Genomic DNA, 12,007 nt, shown 5'->3' on the forward strand with positions numbered 1-12,007 from the left:
CTTTAATTTGAGTAACATATGCTGGAGGTCTCATGATGTCAGGACTAAAACGTCCTTGAAATTTCTAATATTATAGACAACAATTTACTAATTCAAAAAAGCACTGCAGCTAATACTGGAAAATGCTACGACAGACCTTGACAGAGAGGAACTGATCACTGAACTACAATTAATGGTGACTTAGGTACAAGTGATCAGGACTTGATCACATTTATAACATGCAGGCAGAATAAAGTCCAGATCAGTGCTATATATAGCTGATGCTTCAAAAAGAGCCAAGCTGACAAAGATGAAAACAATTATGAGCCAAAACTGCTGATAGGAAGAATTTATTCAGAAAAATGTGATTGATCATTAGGAATTGTTTAAGAAAGCTTTATTAGACTCCTAAAAAAAATAAACAATTAAGGAAGAAGGCAGTATTGGTTTAAAAAAAACTTGAAGTGAAAGCAACTATAAAAAATGAAAAAAAATATGTATAGTAAATAGAAGACAGGGAAAGCTGATAGTAACAAATATAAATCAGAAGCTAGGAATTGTAGAAAATTGATAAGGGAAGCAAAGACACAAGGCGAAATCTACGACCAGTAGAGTTAAGGAAAATGAGAGGGAGTTTTAAAAGTATAATAGGAACAAAAAGAATTCTAACAATGGCATTGGTTCATTAACTAGATGGAAATAGAATTATCAATAATAATGCAGAAAAGGCATAAATGTTCAATAAATACTTCTGTTCCGTATTTGGCAAAAAACAGACGACAATCATATCCTATGATTACACTCCTTCCATTCTGTTTAACATTCTTGACGGAGGATGTTAAACAACATCTATTTAAGTTAGACATTTGTAACTCAGTAGGTCTGGATAACTTGCATCCAAGAGTTTTAAAAAAAGCTGACTGAGGAACTCACTGGATTGTTAATGTTGATTTTCCGTAAGTCTTGGAATACCAGGGAAGTTCAAGAAGACTGGAAGAAAGCTAATGTTGTGCCAATATTTTAAAAGGGTAAATGGAATGATTCAGCTAACTACAGGCCTGTCAGTCTGACACTAATCCCCACATGATGGAGTGGCTGCTATGGGAATTGATTAATAAATTAATAAACAAATAAATAATTAAAGGAGGATAATAAAATTAATGCCATTCAACATGGGTTTGTGGAAAATAGATCCTGTTAAACTAACTTGATTTTTTTTCTGATAAGATTACAAGTTTGGTAGATAAACGTAATACTGCTGATACTTAGATTTCTGTAAGGCATTTGACTTGCTACATTTTTTGATTAAAAACTTGAAAGATTAAAATTAACATGGCACACATTAAATAGATTAAAATCTGGCAGATGTGTGTCAAAATGTAATAGTGAACAGGGAATCATCAAGTAGGGTGTGTTTCTAGTGGTGTCCTGCACTGATCGGTTCTTGACTCTACGCTATTTAACATTTTTATTAATGACCTGAAAGAAACCAAAATCATCACTGATAAAGTTTGCAGATGACACAAAAATTGGGGGAGAGGTAAATTATGAACACAACAGGAAGCGAGATCTGGATCACTTGGTAATCTGGGTGCAAGGAAACAACATGTGTTTTAATTATGTTAAAATGTAAATGTATACACCTAGGAACAAGAAATGTAGGACATACTTCCAGGATGGGGACTCCATCTTGCAAAGCAGTGACTCTGAAAAAGATTTGGAAGAGGTGGTGGATAATCTGCTGAACATGAGCTCCCAATGAGACACTGTGGCCAAAAGAGCTAATGTGATTCTGGGATGCATAAACAGGGGAATCTCAAGTAGGAGTACTGAGGTTATTTTACTTTGTATTTGCCACTGGTGTGACTTCTACTGGAATCCTGTGAGAAGTTCACATCAAAGAGAGATGTTGATAAACTGGAGAGGGTTCGGAGAAGAGCCATGAGAATGATGAAAGGATTAGAAAGCATGCCTTTGGATGACAGACTCAAGGAGCTCAATCTATTTATCTTAACAAAAAGAAGGTTAAGGAGTGACTTGATTATAGTCTATAAATACCTACTTGGGGAACAAATCTTTAACAGTGAGCTCTTCAATACAGCAGAGATAACACAATCCAATGGCTGGAAGTTGAAGCTATATCAATGCAGACTGGAAATAAGGTGTACATTTTTAACAAAGAGAGTAATTAACCATTGGAACAATTTACCAAGAGCTGTGGTGGATTCTCCACGAATTACAATTTTAAAATCCAGACTGGATGTTTTTCTAGAAGATCTGCTCTAAGAATTATCTGGGGGCAGTTCTATGGCCTGTGTCATACAGTACATCAGACTAGATGATCACAATGGTCCTTTCTGGCCTTGGAATCTATGAGGTTAGAGCCTCCCCTACAAAGCCACATTGAACAACACATACCCCACAATGCCAGGTCTCAAGAATTCAGGCCTGCCTTGACCTTGTCTTGTCCTGGGAGTTGGAGTCCATTGCAGAAGGAAGAAGCCATTGGCCAGACTGGCTGGTGAAACTGACACCTTGCTGGACAAGTGCATTTCATGGCCTAATTTCCACTGGAGCACTCACATGCTGGACCCCTATTCTCCCCTCGGGCTTGAACTTGTTCCCTCCTGTTCTAGGCCAACTCACAGAGTCAAGGAAGGGGAGAAGCAGTCCCCCCGCACACCTTCTGGATGCCCCCAAATGTACCCTGTTCATCCTGACACTCCCTCTTCCTGAGACAGATGCCCAAGACTTTCCCACTCTGGAAGTGCAGTCACTCCATGCCCTGCATGATTGCAGAGCTTGACACCGCTCCAGACCTCTCTCCCCACAAAGGAACAGGTCTTCTTGCACATCCCCAGGTCCCCAAGCCCCATGTGGAATGATCCCGAGTGACTGGCTTTCATGCACCTGGGACCTGCTGATTCTGTGTTCTCCCTGCAAAGTAAAAGCAGTAGCATACTACGTTAAAATGCTCACAACAGGCACCACAGCAACTCCTCTCCCTGCACAGGCTCACCCAAGCCTATTGGCTGGTGTGAGCTGGACCAGGAAGGTGCATCTCACAAGCAGCTCTGCAAATCAGCCACCTCAGATGCTTGTGACCAACTTGCACAGCAGCGCTCCCTGCCCCCAGCTCCAAGGGCAGATCTAGGATTGTCAGCAAGAGAGTGATGCTGATCTCAGTAACTGATGTGATCTCTACGGATGTCACATCCCAAACCAGGAAGTGCTTTCAGGATTAGAGCCAACAGCTGCTTTAAAGGGAGAGCCTGCTAGGAAAGCCCAGCTCTGTTCGAGCGTTTTGGTCCCTGCAGAGTTACCTGCAACCTCCCAGATTCCTATAACACACAGGATTTCCAGTCAGTCAGTCTCTCTCTGCATTGGTTCCCTTTGGTTACTCTGCACTGAGGCTCTTTGGGAACCCATGAGTAGCCAAGGGCCAATGGCTATGACAGTGAATCTCTCTGGCAAGGGATGGCTGTACCCCAGCAGCTGTGAAATAACCTTAAGTCTCATCAATTCCTCATGGTACTTTCCCCTTCTAACCACTTGGGGGGCAGCGAGCCAGTCAGGTCCTTCTGAAGCAGGCACTGCCTAGTGTGGATGAGGAGATATGGAGCAGTGTCATGGAAGCCCTAAATAGCCATTGATCCCCTGAAGGTAAATGCTGAGCAGAAAGGATCTCCCATGAGAAGGGCCTCTGAGGATGGATATGAAATTGCCCAACATGAGACCTCGTAGTACAACCGCACCCTTGCTGGACCCTCAGGGGCAGCTGAGTAGCAGAGCATGATCAATGAAAGACTGCCAACAGCAGCAGCCCAGACATGTGATGTGTCTGCACAGCCAGATCACTGACCTTGACCCAGTCCTGTCTATGAACTATTCCCAGGCCAGAAACTAGAATGATAGGGATCCAGGCCTGGACGACTCCAGATTAACCCAGAGCTGTTTTGTCACAGTCAGTGTGTAAAGTCAGAAGGGCTCACCTAGTCTGACCTCCTGTATATAACAAGCCACCAACACCACCCAGCATCCACACACTAAACCCAACAACTGAGATGAGACGAAAAGTATCTCAGCCCACAGGAGACTAGACTGTTATGTGCTACAGGTAGAGAACGAGGGAACAAGGCACACCGTATCTGAGGCCCCTGCTCTGGCAGGGAGATGATTAAGTGAGAGATACTCAGATAATCCAGGCAAGTGACCCGCACCCCCACACACTGCAGAGCAAGGCAAAATGCCCCAAAATCACTGCCAATCCGACCTGGCAGAAAATTCCTTCCCAGCCACCTATAGGTATACCAGGGTCTAGCTGATTGGCAGACTTTAGTAACGCATTTTATACGGTCTCACATGATATTCTTATCAATAAACTAGGCAAATACAACTTAGATGGGGCTACTATAAGGTGGGTGCACAACTGGCTGGATAACCATACTCAGAGAGTAGTTATAAATGGTTCCCAATCCCACTGGACAGATATAACAAGTGGGGTTCCGCAGGGGTCTGTTTTGGGACCAGCTCTGTTCAATATCTTCATCAACAACTTAGATATTGGCATGGAAAGTACGCTTATTAAGTTTGCAGATGATACCAAACTGGGAGGGATTGCAACTGCTTTGGAGGATAGGGTCACAATTCAAAATGATCTGGACAAACTGGAGAAATAGTATGAGGTAAACAGGATGAAGTTTAATAAAGACAAATGCCAAGTGCTCCACTTAGGAAGGAACAATCAATCAGTTTCACACATACAGAATGGGAAGAGACTGTCTAGGAAGGAGTATGGCAGAAAGGGATCTAGGGGTTATAGTGGACCACAAGCTAAATATGAGTCAACAGTGTGATGCTGTTGCAAAAAAAAGCAAATATGATTCTGGGATGCATTAACAGGTGTGTTGTGAGCAAGACACAAGAAGTCATTCTTTCCCTCTACTCTGTGCTGGTTAGGCCTCCACTGGAGTATTGTCTACAGTTCTGGGCAACGCATTTCAAGAAAGATGTGGAGAAATTGGAGAGGGTCCAGAGAAGAGCAACAAGAATGATTAAAGGTCTAGAGAACATGACCTACGAAGGAAGGCTGAAAGAACTGGGTTTGTTTAGTTCGGAAAAGAGAAGACCGAGGGTACATGATCGAAGTTTTCAGGTATCTAAAAGGGTGTCAGAAGGAGGAGGGAGAAAACTTGTTCATCTTAGCCCCTAAGGATAGAACAAGCAGCAATGGGCTTAAACTGCAGCAAGGAAGGTTTCACTTGGACATTAGGAAAAAGTTCCTAACTGTCAGGGTGGTTAAACGCTGGAACAAATTGCCTACGGAGGTTGCAGAATCTCCATCTCTGGAGATATTTAGGAGTAGGTTATATAAATGTCTATCAGGGATGGTCTAGACAGTATTTGGACCTGCCATGAGGGCAGGGGACTGGACTTGATGACTCTCAAGGTCCCTTCCAGTCCTAGAATCTATGAATCTGATCATGTGAGCAAGAACCAGCCAGCCAAGCACCTGAAAGACAGAATGCTCAGTGCCACCTCAGAGCACTGGTCCACCCCATTCTATGTCCCATCTCCAGCCAAGGCCATCCCTGAGCTTTAAAGGAAAAAGATTTTAAAAACAGACAGAATACATGGACAGGGAAGAGGGAGAATCCCTTCCTGATCCCTGAAGATGGCTGTCTGAAGCCCTGAAGCATGAACTTTTAGAAACATAAAATAATCTAGAAGGGACCCCCTACTCCACAGGGCTACCAAGCCTATCCCCCATCATCAAAAGCAACCCCATCATACAATCTGACTGAGAAATTTGTCCCGCTCTCTCTCAAAACTAACTAAGTTGTTTGCCCCCACAACTTGTACTGGAAGGCTGTTTCCAAACCTCGTTACTCAGATAGTTAAAAACCTTCTTCTAATTTCCAGCCCAAATTTGTTCATGGTCAGTTTATACCCATTTGTTCTTGTGCCAACAGCATCCTTTATCTTAAAGAGCTCTTCTCCCTCCCTGGTATTTACCTTCCTGATGTATTTACAGAGAGCAAACAGATCCCCTCTCTGTCTTCTTATAGATAGGCTAAATAAGCCAAGCTCTTCCCATCTCCTCTTGTAAGATAGGCCCTCCATTCCCCTCTTCTTTTCTGTACCTATTCCAGTCTGAATTCATCTTTCTTAATCATGGGTGACTGGAATTGTACACAGAATTTCAATAGCATTAATACTCCCCAATCTCCACTAGAAATGCCTCGTCTGATACATCCTAGGATCACATTTGCCTTTTTTACAGCTGCATCACATTGATGGCTCATAGTCATCCTGATCAGCCCATTCATCCAGATCTCTCTCCATCTCTGCCATTTCCAACTGATGAGCCACAGCTTGTACCAGAAATTCTTATTAGACCGTAAGTGCACTGAATTTCATCCCATTTCTGTCACTCCCATCTTCAAGTTTATTCAGATCTTCCTGTATAATGTTCTGATCCTCCTCTGTACTGACGATGCCTCCCACATTTGTATCATCAGCAAACATCATTAGCACACTCCTGCTTTTTGTGCCAAGCTCATTAATAAAAATATTGACTAAGATCGGTCCCAAGGCCAATCCTTGAGGAGCTCCACTAGTAACCTCCCTCCTGTCCAATAATCCACCTTTCACAACAACCTGTTGCCTTCTTCCATTTAGCCAGTTCCTTATCCACCTTACAATGCTTGTACTGCTCCCTATTCTCCATAATGTATTTAATAATTTCACATGTGGTACTGTGCCAAATGATTTACTGAAGTACAAGTATATTAGATCTGCTGCACTTCCCTTCTCTAAAATAATCAGTTATTGTCTCAAAGAAGGAAGTCAGGTTACCCTGGCATGATCTACCTTTGGTAAAAGTATGTTGCCTCACATCCTCTCTACCATTTAACTCCATGAATGTAATGATCCTTTCCTTCACAATGTGTTCTAAAGCCTTGTATGACTAAAAAGTATGTTATTAACCAGATCACATCCCCCCACTTCTTAAACAGAGGTACAATGTTAGCTATTCTCCAGTCATATGGTACTACCCCTGAATAGACCGGTAAGGTCATTAATGTTAATGATGGCTTCTTGAGTGAGGGTCTGGCCCATACTTGTGTGGCTGGTAATTTAACCTCCCACAGGCAAGAATTAACCTTCATCAATCCAAGACCTGGAATTAGGTCCTAATCTCCCTCACAAACCCATGTGGAATGACCCATATTGCACACTTCCCTGCTGCTGCTATGGTCAACTTTGGTACATGTATTGTCATGTCCCCTTGGACACACATACATAAGACAGATTGGTCACTTCCAGCCATCGGACATACTGAAACAGACAATAGCAGACCAGCTACACCATCTTGTCTCTGACAGTACCCATGGCAAGATGGTAGAGGGTGGTTTAAAAACCCATGATGGTTTCTCTCTCATCAAGGAGCCAGACTCAGTGCATGGGAAAGTTTACTGGGCTTACCAAAGTGGTGTGAGCACTGGGATGCAATGGTGTGACCCCAAACTTGCTTCATCACATGGGTCTCATTACCATCAAACTCCTCCCTCACTTTAATTGCAAGAGGGTGCTAACAGCTGGTCTAAAAAAAGTGCTCCAGCTAGGTACTAGCAGTTGGTGATATTGGGAAACTGTTTGCCAGTTGCTTTGAGAGAAGATACAGCTACAGCACTAGTTTGTGACAGTGGTCTCTAACACTGCATTGGAACTGAAACAGAACAAAAGCAAGCCAGCAATCAGCATGTGAGCAAAGATCTGGTTGCCCTGCCAGATGTAAAAATAAATGTACACATGCTTGGGACACTGGAAAATCCAGCTGTCAACAGTAGTCCAGCTCTGGTGATGGCAAGAGAATGCTTGGCACTTTGGTCATTCCCAGGCACAGGCTTCAGTAACTTACACTTACAGGGAGTACAAAAAAATCCTGAGAAATTCCAACTGCACTCTGTGTTGGGTGAAGGTCCAAGTTGCACCCATAAACACTCTGAAGTCAGGGAAGCCCAAAGTTCGCATTGAGCTCACCTCAGTCACTGCCCAGCTTTCGAGGCTATCAGAACAGCTGTATGATATACTGCACTATCAAAGAAATAGTATGTGCATGTCTTTAAGCCTCTATCATAATGCCTTAATACATGAGGGCTGGCATCCTCTGATTTCTGGCTGCTAACTGTCCAGCCTTAATGAGCCCTGTGTTTCCTGATGGAATTTCCCAGGTCTACAAAAAGGAAGAAAGGATGCTCCCATGAACCTTGTGAAATTCATTGTGGGAGCTCATTCTCCTGCAGCCCTTAAGAACTATCCTTACAAGATAGGCAGGGACCGAGGAGGCCCAGTTCTCCTTTTGTTCCAAAGAGGAAAGTCAGTCTGGAATTCACTGGGCTCCTCCTCAGTAGACCTACTCCAGGTGGTGCTTTGAAGCTGCACAGGGACATATCCAGGAAGGTCTCAGGCCCAGTTTTTGATACGAGTTGCTGGCCCCGCACACAGACTTGATTTCAGGTGCGGAAATCGGTGGCAGCTAGAAGGAAGGTCAAACCAGGCACCATTCAGCTTCTATCTTATTTTGAAATAAAATATCAAAAACTGGGGTCTCTTCGTCAGATATAGGATTATGTGCATAAAAACTATGTATCAAATTATTTGCAGCACATAATGACCTATGTGCATACCATGGCATGTGGTGAAAAGACTTCAATGTAAGCTCTTTGGGACTTGTCATGCTGTGTCCTCAGGTAACAGCTAGCACACAAGGGCAGCCTCTGGGCAAGAGCAAACAATGTAGATGCCAAAAACTTCACCAGCTGAATTGTACTGGTTGCTCCTTCACAGCTGCTGGAGACCTCCCTTCTCCAAATGTAGTGTGATGTCCAAGTGCCACATTCACACCAGCTGCAGTCCTCCATGCGGTGCTTCACAGCAAAGTATAGTCATACATTGCATACACAAACTATACATGTACTGGACTGTATTGTGTCCCTGTGGATCTGAGAAACTCTGCCTGGACCGGACAAGCTGGGAGGGAACGCGGACCGGGTACCAAAGGAAAGCTGGGCTAGTGCCCCTCCCAGTTTTTGTTATGATGCATCAAGAAAAGCTGAAGCGTCCATTGTCGCCCACCGGAGTTTTTATTTCTACTTTATTTTAAGCATGATAAATTCAGATCCTGTCTAGACTGATGGACTAAAGAACTCGTGCACTGGTGAAATCACAAGAGTCAAGAGAATAAACGCTGAGCAATTAAGGGAAAGGAGTTTTTACATCTTATAACAAAAATTGTACTATAACTAAAATAGTTTACAAACTGGTTTAGTTTAACTGATGCCAAGCCCCTCGTGTGGGCACTAAGCTAAAGTAACTTTCAGGCCTCTCAAATCTATTTCAGAACATCTATACTTGGGGGCTGCACCACTCAACTACATCAGGGCCTAACTGATTTAAACAGTACAGTGTGAGTGTGTGTGAGTGTAAACAAGGCTTAAGGGAAAAAACTAGCAAGAAAACTCTCACGTTCCAACCCTTCCTTGATAAGTCAAAGAAACAGAGACAATGCAGCAGGATAAACCCAATTTTTTAAACACTCCTTTGCATAGTCACTGGCAGTTAAAGCATGCAAGAAAAAAGAGGGGCAATTGTTATGAAGATCTGCATTGTCTCATTTTGGCATCAGAGTGGGTGAAGCTCAGAATATGGCAGCCTGGGGGAAATACCACCACTTATTTCTGCCTCCTCTCTGTCCTCTGCAAACTGGCACTGGACACATTTCCCTGTCAAAATTACTTAAACTGGAGCCTTTCAGCTTTTGCAATTGAAAGTTAAACACTAAACACTGCCACTTGAAATGTCTGTCTGCTGTAACAGCGACCCACTCAGTGACGAGCAATGCTAAGGGCTTTTGAGTTTCTGACTATCTAACCTACCCATGAGCACACGTCCATTTAGACAGTAGGACTATGTAAACATTCACATTTTTCCAGTAAGCAGGGACCGAAAGAGGAGTGATCATTTTTATGTTGCCTTTTTGATTGATTGTATTTTGCAGTTTAAGCAAAATATTATATAGTTCTATCAATAGCAGTCATGAACAGTTTGAAAGAAAAGTCCTTTTCAAATCAAAAGCTACGGTTTGCAAGTCAAGGTGCATGCCATGAACTCAGTCAGGAAAATCCACCTATTACCACATCGCTGTGCTCCAGAATCTCAGCTGAACAATATTTCTAAGAGTACATTTATGCTAGAACATAAAAATGGTCATACTTGGTCTGACCAATGCTCCATAGAACCCAGTATCCTATCACTGACCGTGGCCAATGCCAGATGCTTTAGAGGAAATGAACAGAACAGAACAATTTGGAGTGATCCACAACCTGTTCTCCAGGCCCAGCTTCTAGCAGTTAGTGGTTTAGAAGCACCAGGAGCATGGGATTGGGTTCGTAACTATCTTGGCTAATAGCCATTGAAGAACCTATACTCCATGAAATCATCTAATTCTTTTTGAACCCAGTTATAGGTTTGGCCTTTACAATATCCCATATCGATGAGTTCCACAGGTTAACGGTGCATTATGTTTTAATCCTGCTCTTTATTAATTTCATTGGGTGACCCCTAGATTCTTGTGTGATGTGAAGAGGTAAATAATACTCTCATTCACTTTCTCCACAGCATTCATGATTGTATAGACCTTTATCAAATCCCCCCTAGTCATCTCTTTTCCAAGCTGAACAGTTCCAGTCTTTTTAATCTCTCCCTCTATGGAAAATATTCCATACTCCTAATCATTTTTGTTGCCTTCTCTATACCCTAATATATCTTTTTTGAGATGAGGCAACCACATCTGCATGCAATATTCAAGATGTGGGTGTACCATGAACTTCTACAGAGGCATTATGATATTTTCTGTTTTATTATCTAAACCTTTCCTAATAGTTCCTGACACTGTTAGCTTTTTTGACTGCCGCTGCACATTGACCGGATGTTTACAGAGAACTACCCACAATGACTCTTTCTTGAGTGGTAACAGCTAATTTGGATCCCATCATTTTATATGTATAGTTGGGACTGTGTTTTTCAATGTGCACTACTTTGCATTTATCAACATTGAACTTCATCTGCCATTTTGTTTCCCAGTCACCTAGTTTTATAAGACTCCCATGTAACTCTTGGCTCTCAGCTTTGGACTTAACTATCTTGAGTAATTTTGTATCTTCTGCAAATTTTGACACCTCACTGTTCACCCCCTTTTTACAGATCATTTCTGAATATGTTGAGCAGCACAGGTCCCAGTACAGATCCTTGAGGGAGCCTGCTATTTCCATTTCTCCACTGTGAAAACTGATAATTTATTACTACTCTTTGTTTCCTATCTTTTAAGCAGTTACTGATCCATGAGAGAATCTTCCCTTTTATCCCATGATTGCTTAGTTTAAGAGCTTTTGGTGAGGGACCTTGTCAAAGGCTTATGGAAAGTCCAAGGGTACTGTATCCATTGGATCACACTTGTCCACATGGTTGTTGACCCCCCCCCCCCCAAAGAATTTTAATAGATTAGTGAGGTGTGATTTCCCTTTCCAAAAGCCTTGTTGACTCTTCCCCAATATATCACGTTCATCTGTGGGTCTGATAATTCTGTTCCACACTATACTTTCAACCACTTCGCCTGGTACTAAAGGTAGCTTTATTAGCCTGTAATTGCCAGGATTGTCTCTGGAGCCTTTTTTTTTAAAAAATCAGTGTTACATCAGTTACTCTCCTGTCATCTGGTACAAAAGCTGACTTAAGACATAGATTACATACGACAACTAGTACAGTAGTTCTGCAATTTCATATTTGAGTTCCTTCACAACTCTTGGATGAATACCATCTGGTCCTGGTGACTTACTACTGTTTAATTTATCAGTTTGTTCCAAAACCTCCTCTATTGACACCTCAATGTGGGACAGTTCCTTAGATTTATCACCTAGAAAGAATGTTTCATGTGTAGGGATCTCCCACATATCCTCTTCAGTGA

General features: G+C 42.5%; 1 protein-coding gene across 1 annotated transcript in view; it reads right to left on the reverse strand.

Moving 5' to 3' along the window:
* Positions 1 to 12,007, reverse strand: part of BCORL1 (BCL6 corepressor like 1) — a 47,798-nt gene that overhangs the window by 1,864 nt on the left and 33,927 nt on the right. The gene's annotated exons all lie outside the window — the stretch shown is intronic.

Source organism: Gopherus flavomarginatus, chromosome 8 (genome assembly GCF_025201925.1).
Source record: "Gopherus flavomarginatus isolate rGopFla2 chromosome 8, rGopFla2.mat.asm, whole genome shotgun sequence".
Taxonomy (NCBI): domain Eukaryota; kingdom Metazoa; phylum Chordata; order Testudines; family Testudinidae; genus Gopherus; species Gopherus flavomarginatus.